At 38.1% G+C, this 11,547-nt stretch overlaps 1 non-coding gene across 1 annotated transcript; it reads left to right on the top strand.

Annotated features, from left to right (window-relative positions):
• Nucleotides 1-8,672: 8,672 nt before the first annotated feature.
• On the top strand, nucleotides 8,673-8,836 carry LOC121832452 (U1 spliceosomal RNA). The gene has a single exon (XR_006076111.1). It is a non-coding gene; the product is annotated as a U1 spliceosomal RNA (small nuclear RNA).
• Nucleotides 8,837-11,547: the final 2,711 nt, after the last annotated feature.

Here is an 11,547-nt window from a genome sequence, read left to right as displayed (position 1 = left end):
TCAATGGGCAACTGCTTTGAGTTCTGAAAAAGCTGATTCTGTAATCACTCATTTGCTAGAAGTTATGGCCATCATGGGTATACCTGCACAAATTAAAACTGACAATGCTCCATCATATGTCTCTGTTAAAATGAAACAGTTTTTTGCTTATTACAATATAAAGCATATTACAGGTATACCACATAATCCTACAGGTCAAGCAGTTATAGAAAGATCAAACAGAACTCTAAAGAATATGCTAAATAAACAGAAAGGAGTAACAAAACCCCCCAGAAATAGACTGCATAATGCTCTATTAACTTTGAATTTTCTGAATGCCAATGAGAAAGGAACAACAGCTGCAGAGAGACATTGGGTAATAGAAAAAACTACAGAATTAAATCAGTCTATATACTTTAAGGATGTGCTGACCTCAGAATGGATGCCAGGGTATGTATTACGTTGGGGACGAGGTTTTGCTTTTGTTTCTACAGGAGAAGATAAGCTGTGGGTACCATCAAAATTGATAAAGGTTCGATTTGAACAAGAGAAACCTCTTAATTAGAGGAGGTGATAGTTCATCAACCAGCATGAACATCCAATTTAAACTAACTTGTACAGTAACACATGCCTTTTCATTTAATCAGATAATAACTTGCCAAAAGGGAACATCCCCAAAGTTAGTCTTGGGGAAAGGTTTTTGTTTTTGTCTTTTAGGAGAATGATGGTTAAGGAATCTGAAGAACACAAGACAAATGAGACAACTGAAGAAAAGGGACAAATCATCTATCCCAGGAAACAAAGTGAAACGGCGTATGGGTATATATAATCTAAAAAAAAAAATTTATGTCTTCTTAAATGTTTGTTTCTGCTTTTCTCTAAAGATTTAACACTATTGGTTTTCTAATAGTCCCAGTTCAATTAAAATTTAAAGCTGACTTTGGAGTTGGAGAATGGCTCTCTCCTTCTTTAAACTCAAGCATGTTGTTAAAAGGAAAATGCAAACTCCCTGTATCATGCCAGAAAGAGCCATTTTCTGCTATGGGACAGGACAAAAGCAAAATTAATTAAGGGACTATTCTATTACTAATCTCAACTCTTTGATTCTATTCTGATTCTTTAAACTTTTCTTAAAGTATAAATTTTATATCAAAATTTACAAGATTAATAGATACATATACATTTTAAACTTTGTTAAGATAGGAATGGTCATATAGAGTACTAACTAATTCTAGAAAAAAGGCTTCAATTAGCTGCATATATATGTCTTTGTGTTCGAGTCTCTTATCAGTTTTCTACAGGAAATCATGGCCAGGCCTAACATCAACTGAAGTCTCCAGGAAGAAAATGGGGCCCCACAACAACAACAACAATTCCACGTGGACAATAATAATATCACTGAACTGACAAACATCATCTACAGATCAGCTTTGAACTACAAAGTGCTCAGAGCAATTTTGAGATGACTAGCTGAGATGATCCAGTCTCAGAGACTACTTGAATAAGGACTTGAGATAAACCCTGAACTTTGGCATTATACACAGACTGGATAATAATGAAGGATATAGTTACCTTTCCTAGAATTTGACAATTAACTTAAATTTTTCTTTCAGGATAAAGATAACTTCGCCCATACCCAGCAGGAAGCAATTTTAAGAATGACGCCCACATTCCCAAAGAGGTGGTGTGGGGCGGGTGGTTTTTTTTTTGGTTCTTTTTAATGGGTTTTGGGTCTGGGATAATTTTCATTATTTAGGGGGGTAGGTTACAAGTTGTCAAGGGTTAGGAAAAAGGCTAAGCAAAGGAGATTAGATTTAAGGTTCTTGTTTAAAAAAAAAAAAAGAAAGAAAGAAAGAAAAGAAAAGAAAAAGACAATTACTAGTTTTAAATACTTTACATTATTACCAACTATTAGGATATAAAGAAATGAAAGTTAGTAGTTAGACATTACAATAGAAATTGTAGTCATATTAGATATGTTTTAAAAATTGAGCAGATGTATTTTAGACAGGTCATCTTCAAACCCTTCAGAGATCTACAGAATATGGCATTTAAAATGTTTTAATAACTTAGAAATTTTTCTTTTTTGAGACATGTCGGCTCCTGGCAGTACCAATCTACTTCAGAGAAAATATGGGCATTGAAGAAACTGCATATGGAGTTAATTTTCATTGTGGCAAAAGTTAGCCACTGGACAACAAAGTATCCTCAAATCAACAGAAAAAATGGACAGACAAAACACGAAACAAAGGACTACCAATTCCTGCCAAAACAAGTGTGGTTATGGCTTTATCAAAAGGCATCTTCTGAGGCCAGGACAATATGGCACCATCCCTGAAGTCGCCTTCACAATCCGGAAAAGGTACAGTGTCCTTTTCTTAGAAGGCAGCTGAATAGGCAGTGGGCCGATGGCTTCTGTTGTGCAATGGAACAGCAACTGAAAGCTCACGCCTCTCAATAGTAGACTGGCATTTGATAGAGGGATGTGGAGAAGAAGGGGATGCTGAGATGAAGCCATATATACACAGCCAAGAAGAATGGACAGCTGAATTCAAAAACCATCAACAATTTCCAGAATTTAAAATCCTGAATCATGACATGACACTAGTGGAATTCAGGTGTTTCTGGTACATGGACTGCTCTCACCCAATGTGAGGTTGAACTGTTGACCTTGTGTACAACCTACTTCACAAATGAGTCTGTCAGATACCATAAGCCTATAGCCTGAAGATGATGCCCCAACACTGTGGAGAAACCTCAGGTGACTGTCCAGGCAGCTGGCTGTTTCTGTCAACTCACAAAATTTTTGGAAGCTGCTTTTGTGCACTTCTTGTTTTTATTTTTGTTAGCTAATATTATTTCCTTCTTGGGTCTCTGAGGGAGTTGAAGATTAGTTAGTTATAGTTGAAGATTAATTAGGATAGAAAGTGAATTAGATACATTTTGAACTTACTAAAATAGGATAGATAAGGGAATTATTTTCTCTGATTTGTCAAATATAAATGGACTAGACATCGTTTAGGTATTTGTTACTTGTATATATTGTATATAGTTATTGTACTTTTGTATATAGTTTTTCTTTTGTTAGTTATAACCTTTTGCCTTTTTTCTTTTTATTAAAATAGAAAAGGGGAAATGTGGTGATATTTTATTTGTACTGAAATGCGATTTTAATTTTATGTTAATAAATAAAGTTGCCCTGGGGTCAGAGCTATTAGAGCCATAGTAAGAGCGTGGTGGTTAGAAGAGCTAGGTAGATTTCTGTGTGTTCAGGGATACAGCCAGTATTGGAGACATACGCCTTTAAGACCTGGAGGGTGGTACTTACAGGCAGTGATGAGGCAGTCATGTGGTTGGGTTTACAACCAATGAGAAGGCAGAACAGAAAGATTATTTAAACAGAGACACAGGAAGTACCTCCCTCTCTCGGGGAAGCTAGGAGCACTGCAGGAGGTAAGATTTTATCTCTGAGCTCTGACCTCTCGGCTTTCTTTTTTACATTGGCTCTGTGTTTCTTATTTTAAAAAGACGATTGGTTACATCTACATATGAGCAAGGAGGAGGGGGATTAAGATCATGAAGGGAAAATCTACAAAGACAACTGAACCAAGCTCATAGGTACTCACGAACTTTAGACCAATAACTGTAGAACCTGCATGGGACCAGAATAGGCCCTCTGCATAGGGGAGAAAGCTTGGTCTGTTTGAGGGGTCCCTGGTAGTGGGATCAGGATCTATCCCTGGAGCATGAGCTGGCATTCTGGAGAATATTACCTAAGGTTGGAAACCTTGCTCACCCTTGATGCATGGGGGAGGGGCTTGTTCCTGCCTCAACTGAATGTACCAGGCTTTGCTGACTCCTCATGGGAGGCCTTACTCTTTTGGAGGAGGGGATGGTGATTGGGTATGGGGGAGGCAGTTGGGAAGTAGTGGGAGGAGGGATGAGAGTGAGTTCTGTGGTTGTTATGTAAAATATAAAAATATTATAAATATTTTTTAAAAAGTAAAGAGTTAGTGAAGGATGTGATTACAAAAGAAAATGTTAAAAGTAATTTGATAATATGTAATGCATGTATTTAATGAAGATTTTTATTTTCTGGCTTTTATCATGAAGGTAGAATTGCCTATGACTTCTTGCCTCATTCTAAGCAAATGTTCTCTTATATATTTTTAAAAATTATTTAAATCCTTTCAATAAACTGCTGAGCAATGTAAGATTTTCTTTGCAAGAAAAGAGAGAAAAATGGCAGCAAATGGGAGGAAACCTTGAAGAGCTATCAACACTTTCCTTTGAGCACTGAGTAAACAAACATGTTCTCCCACAGCACTACAGATAATCTTGGTTTCAGTTTCACTCAGGAGTTTTCATCAGAACATCTACCCATGAAATGGGTAATTATATCAATAATATGAAAGCAAATACCAAGTAAGAGAAATGTGCATTGTAAAATTCCTGGCTATCTGGGAGGAAACAAAGGTTTGTACCCATTAATTTTTCATGTTAATGGGTACAAGCTAAGCCCTGAGCAGATAGGGAAGAAAGAAGGCCAACCCTAGACATGAGGTCACTTCTTTTCAAAGATGACTAGGTGTTGGGGAATATTATTTTAAAGTGTGTTGCATTTTTTCCCTACTGCTTTTGTTGATAATTCAAAGATGTGTTTGATTAAATATAATTAACCTGTGAGCAGTAGACTGAATCAGCAAGTAACTGACAGGAAATGGTAAGGAGCAAGGGTTTATTGGGGGGTGGGACACTGAAAGAAGGATGCTGGGTATTTTGGAAGATGCCAGCAAAGGGAGGTTAGCTACTAGCTATTCAGCCTCTCTGAGCAAGCAGAAGTCCACTGAAATTATTCAATTGTGAATTCTTTATATTTAGATAAGTTCCTTTGGTAGGTTTGAAAAAGTGCCTGAGGGAACAAAATCCCCTCAGGCTGCTGCACTTTTGGTTGAAGCCTTTGCTTAAGGGGGAGTCACTGTAGATAGTAAAAAGCTGATAACACCAATTGGCGCCCAACGGGTGGTAGAACCTCACAGAAGGAGGGGTCACATCAACTGGCTCTGCTGAATTTACCATCTGCGGCTCTCCACTGCCAGATGTGCCACATCTGCTGTCTGGACCTCTCCATGCTAGCAGTTAGCAGATGCTTGACCAGAGAAGTCAACAGAATTGGAAGACCCTTTAGGAGAGTAGGAAAGAGTTAAATAATATTAAACAAAATTTTTTTCTATGTTAAAAATAGGAAACATAACAATGCAGGGTGCTAGTGCTCTCTATACTGCTGTGGGATGTCTTTCTGTATGCTGTGAATATGTGTGGCTCCCATTGGATAATAAATAAAGCTGTTTTTGGCCTATGGCAAGAAAGCTTACAGCCAGGCAGGAAATCCAAGCAGAGATACAGAAGAAGAAGGGCAAAGTGAAGAAAGATTCTAGCTGCTACTCAAGGAGCAACAAGATGCCAGCAGACTGGTAATGCCATGACCACATGGCAACATATAGATTAATAGGAATTGGTTAATTTAAGATGAAAAGGCTAGCTAGCCAGAAGCTGGAGCCATATGTCATACAGTTTGTAATTAATATAAGCCTCTGAGTAATTATTGTAGAAATGGCTGCAGGATGACAGGGTTCAGTGGGACCAGAGAAACTTCCAGCTACACTATACTGTTACCTTAGAAGGCTTGAAGTTAGAATCAGAATATGGGAAGATTAATAATTTAACTGACACTGATATAATACCAATAATACATACTATCAGCATGGCAATTAATATCTTATCAGTAATAGCCTTGGTAGTTTCCTGTGCTAATGTGACAAGTAGATTAATAGGATATAGGCCTTGGAAAGATATGCTAATGAAAAAAAGAAAAATGCTCAGACACAGACAGAGGAATTTAGAACAGAATTTACCACAACATTATATTGTGAAACTGGAGAGGAAAGGCCTAAGGTTATTAGAACACCAACTTCAATATATCCAGTTACTGTTCAACAACAACCACCATATATGTATCCCCAAGATTATGCAAAAATTAAATGAAAACTTGTAGATATGTTAGACTTAAAGAGATTTAAGGAAACTAGTTCCATGTGGTATGCATTCACTCTTTATAAGACAGATATTAAATTCGTGAGCAATTAGGAATAAAATTATTCTACAAGGCTGGAAGGATTTAGCTTCAGCAGTATTAGAAGCTGGTCCTCTATTACACTGGAAAACTTGATGGAGAGAGGAAGCCAGGGCCCTGGAATAACAAGGTAGGGCTAGATAGAGGTCATGAGATTTTCCAAGACCCAATTCTTGATGAGGGTCAGTATGCTGATTTGCAAAGACAGTGCATGTTGGAGGATAACATCCTGGTTCTATAATGCATAGCAGCTATGGATGCTTGGGACAGGGTTGAAGAAGCAGAAAAGAGGACTGAATCATTTACTAAAATTATACACGGCCCAAAAGAAGCTTTCACTGATTTTTTTTTTACACAGATTAACATCAGCTGTAAATAGAATGTTATCTGATCCAGATGCTAGACAAATATTAGTTGAAACTTTTGCTTTTAAAAAACACTGCCGGGCGGTGGTGGCGCACGCCTTTAATCCCAGCACTCGGGAGGCAGAAGCAGGCAGATCTCTGTGAGTTCGAGGCCAGCCTGGGCTACCAAGAGAGTTCCAGGAAAGGTACAAAGCTACACAGAGAAACCCTGTCTCGAAAAAACAAAAACAAAAACAAAAACAAAAACAAAAACAAAAAAAAGACATTAATGCAGAATGTAAATGGATAATTAGATCTTTAAGGGTAGGATCAGCACCCATAGAAGAATGGATCAGAAATACAGTCAATATTGGCTCCTATATTTCTAGTGATGATAATTGGATAGAAGCACTGCTTTCTAAAACTATGAAGAAAAATCAAAATGGTAGGTGATTTAAATGCAGTAGACAAGATTATTGGAAAAGGGAGCGTAGGCAAGGTCCTCTTAGAAATAATGTTTATTCTAGAAATAATTCAAACAGAAGGCCCAAGCCTTTTGGAGTATGCAGAAGGTGTGGCAAAGGCTGGCACTGGACTAATGAGTGTATAAAGAAGAGACAGACAGGATAATGCTTTGCTTTTAGGAAACAACATGCAGGACTGCTTGCAGGCCCCAATATCAAACATAGTTCAATCAATCCACACAAAATGATTAAATGGCCTTTTAGTTGGAAGTTTTCCTATGTCCTGGCCAGCCAGCAGTAGGGACAAATCTCTCCCATTCGCGTCCCCCAAGTAAACAAACAGAGACATATTAATTATACCTGCTTGGCCATTAGCTCAGGCTTATTACTGACTAGCTCTTACACTTAATCCATAATTCTTACCTATATTTATGTTTAGCCACATGTCTTGGTACCTTTTTTCAATTCTGCCTTGTCATCTTGCTTCCTCTGTGTCTGGCAAAGTACTCCTGACTCAGCTCATCCTCTTCCTAGAATTCTCATTGTCTGCTCATTCCGCCTATACTTCCTGCCTGGCTACTGGCCAATCTGTGTTTTATTAAACGAGTATACAAGGGCATTATTGCACAGTATTTCCCCTTTTCTGTCTAATCGAAAAGGAAGATTTTAACTTTAACATAGTAACATTACATATAATAAAACAGTTATCAAGAAAGAATTACAGTTACAATGCCTAGTCTATTTGTATTTGGCAAAATTAAAGAAAATATTCTGTCTGTCCTATATTTGTGAAAGTATAGTTTCATATCTAATTTATCTTTTATCATAACCAAGGAAAATTATAACTATCTAATCTTCAACTACATCAAAGACCCCAGTAGGATATAATATTACCTAAGTAAACAGGAAGTACATTGTAAGCAACTTCTAAAAATCTAGAATGACAGAGACAGCTCATTACCTGGATAGTTACCAATAGTTTCTCTGTAACATTGGGGCATCCTTCTTCAGCCTATAGGCCTAGAGTCTCTCAGTCACTTCTCTCTATGTCCTGTAGAATGTCTGGCAGTTTCTTTGGCAAAGGAGGAACCTGAAGGACCATCTCATCTTGCAAAGTTTAGTGGTCACCTTCCTATGGATCCTGCATGTCCAGTTTATACAACATTTTGTCAAGAAGTCCAGGCAAGAACAGTTTCTTGCCCAAATGGCTAACTTTTGCCATGAAAAAAGATAAACTCCATATGGAATGTCTTTGGTGCCCATCATCTTCCTTGAAGTAATGGTGCTGCCAGGAGCAGACATGTTTAATTGTCCAGAAAAGTCTAAGTTTTTGAAACATTTCAAATGCCAAATTCTGTAGGTCTTTGAAGTATTTGAAGATTACCTACCTAATTGAAATATATCTTTGTATACCTAGAAAACAAAACTAGAATGACTATAAGTTTGATTATCATAGATGACTAATTATTAATCTGTATTTCTCAACTATATATTACAATTTTAAATGAGTTGCACAAACAAAATACTTTAAACAAGAGTAGAAATATACATACAGTATAACAAAATTAACTTAAAATTTGAATCAATAAACTAAAATCGATAGCAATTTAAAAATTTTTAAACAAGTTGCTCTTTAAAAGTAGATTCAATAATCTGCCCTTTTATCCTATCATATCTATATACTATATTTCTATATCATATCCCCCTTTCTTCTTTTAGAAAGAGATTGACTACAACCAATAACAATTTGTAATACTTACCTGGCAGGGGAGATACCATGATCACGAAAGTGGTTTTCCCAGGGCGAGGCTTATCCATTGCACTCCGGATGTGCTGACCCCTGCGATTTCCCCAAATGCGGGAAACTCAACTGCATAATTTGTGGTAGTGGGGGACTGCGTTCGCGCTCTCCCCTTAAAAAAATAAAAAATAAAAAAATAATAAAAAAAATTAAAAAAAAACTTTCACTTTTGTTTAGAAAAAAGGGGGAAATGTTGGGAAATATTATTATAAACTGTGTTACATTTTCCCCTACTGCTTTTGTTAGTAATTCAAAGACATGTTTGATTGAATAAAATTAACCTGTGAACAAGAGGCTGAGTCAGGGGCTGAAAGAATGCTGGGTTTATTGGAAGATGCCAGCAAAGGGAGAAGGTTAGCCTATAACTTTAAGGGGACAAGCACCACCCAAAGATTAGTATTGGGCTACAAATTGTTCATGACAACTCTAAAGTTGCTTGCTGAGAGGGTCCAGCCTCATGGGATACTTTAACTAGGATTTTAGATAAGCTCTGCACTTTCCTATTACACAGAGGGTCCAGTCGTATAGCATATTTAACCAGAAGAGAATTGCTCTGCCAGAAGGAAAGTAAGTGATCTTGCCTGGAGGAAAGTAAGGCATGGAAAATATTATGCACATCTAAGTCACTCTGAGCAGCCCACCCTTTCTCCCTCCTCTGTATTTGGTTGTCACTTCAATACTCATTCATTTACCATGTTTTCTGTGTCTCTGTCTCTCTCTGTCTCTGTCTCTCTCTGTGTCTCTCTATCTTTCTCTCTCTCTGTCTTTCTCTCTCTCTCCCTCTCTCCCCCTCCCTCCCTCTCCCCCCTCTTCCTCTTCTTTTTCCTCTAGCCTCATTCTTAAAAGAATAACTTGTCACAGGATAAGGAACACTTGAGTGCTGATGTGATTTCAATAAACATGACCAATTACAAAGCCTGTGGTTACAAAACAATGATTTCTACTGCCCTCAATTCCATTGACCTGCTGATAACTGGAGAACACTACATCTGATGCCACTTTGTAGATAATGATGGACTTTGATGCTTCCATGACCGCAGTAGCTTAAGAAAAAGTTTTCTCTTTCCAAAGTTTCTAATGTGATACCTGAGAGATCATGAATGTCATGTCTACTTCCTGCTGTCTATTTTGCCCAACCCAACTCACCACTGTCCTCAGTGGTAGAGAAAGACAGTGGCAAGGCTTGGGTGAGGAGTACTTGTTTCTTGGTCCAAAAACTTCAGGGCAGCACTGGAATTTTCTACCTGAGAAAGCTTTAACTTGGTTCTTACGGTTAGTTGGCTCTGGGCACAAAGCCAGTGGAGTCTATTCTGACACTCAGTAGCTGGGGGACCATGTACAAGTAACATACTGTGTTTGGAAGTCAGTATGTAGTTTAGGGTTTCTATTGCTGTCACAAAACATGTCCAAAAACAACTTGGAGAGAAGAGTTTATTTCACCCAGGGAAGTCAAGGCAGGAATTCAAGGTAGGATCCTGAAAACAAGAACCCATATATGGAGCCATGGAGGAATGTTATTTACCAGCTTTATCCTTACGGCTTGCTTAGTGCCTGGTTTCTTTCTTTCTTTTTTAAGTTTATCTATTCTTTTATACATTACATTCCTACTGCAGTTTAACCTCCCTCTACTCTTCCCAGACTCACCTCCACCTCCCCTCTCCACCAGTTTCATTCTTCCTCCATTTTCCTTTAGAGAAGAGCAGGCCTCCTGGGTATATCAAACAAACATGCATAACAAGTTACAATAAGCCTAGACACATACCCTCGTATCAAGGCTGGACAAGGCAGGTCAGTAGGAGGAAAAGGGTCCCAAGAGCAGCCAAAAGAGTCAGAGATACCCCAGCTCCCACTGTTAGGAGTCCCACAAGAGCACCAGACTACACAGCCATAACATATATGCAGAGGACCTACTTCAGATGCATACAGGCTCTGTGACTGTTACCTCAGTTTCTGTGAGCCCCTACGAGCCCTGGTTAGTTGATTCTGTGGGCCATGTTCTGGTAGTGTTCTTGACTCTTTTGGCTTCTACAATCTTTCCTCCCACTCCTCTGCCAGGTTCTCCAAGCACTACCTAATGTTTAGCTCTGATTCTCTGCATCTGCTGGCATCAGTTGCTGGATGAAGCCTCTCTAATGACAATTGGGTTAGGCTCAGATTTTGCACAGGTGGCACTGCTCAGGTTGACACAATCAATCATTAACCAAGAAAATGCCACATAGGGTTGCATACAGCTGGATTTTATTGATGCAGTATCTGAATTGACTCTAACTTGTGTAGAGTTAAAAACTAGCCAGCATAGTCTGCAACTAGGAAATAAACCAGGGCCTGCCTGACATCCCTGACTAAGAAAATGTGAATTCCAGAGAGTATTGAGCATGTGAAGCACCAGTGCCCTAGTCTCAACCTAGAAAAGATCTCAACTGCCAAGAAAAGCCCAGAGGTGAAGAAGGATGTGTACTCACCTCTGGAGAACAAACTGCTTTTTACCCTGAAGCTGAATGTAATTTGTTAATAAAACAGATACCAGCCAACCCTTAGCTTTCCCAACCTACCTCAGAACTGGTTCTGTAAATACAGCCTGAAACTCACTCCACAAATCACACCCTATGCTTATCTTTATATGACTCTGATCAATGCAGCTAATGTAATTTCAAAATCCATATACCTAAAATGAATTACTCTTCCAGCCATATCTTATTAGACAAGGGGTTTTATTTATCTTTCTATTGCCAATATTTTAACATAATGAAATATAGCTCAATAATATATTGCTAAATGAATGACAGTTTCATTTTATAAATTTATATACATGTGAGTGAGTACAAA

The sequence above is a fragment of the Peromyscus maniculatus genome, chromosome 9 (genome assembly GCF_049852395.1).
Source record: "Peromyscus maniculatus bairdii isolate BWxNUB_F1_BW_parent chromosome 9, HU_Pman_BW_mat_3.1, whole genome shotgun sequence".
In the NCBI taxonomy this organism is placed as follows: Eukaryota; Metazoa; Chordata; class Mammalia; order Rodentia; family Cricetidae; genus Peromyscus; species Peromyscus maniculatus.
The sequence above is the reverse complement of the archived record's forward strand: the minus strand, read 5'-3'. Positions and strand labels throughout refer to the sequence as shown.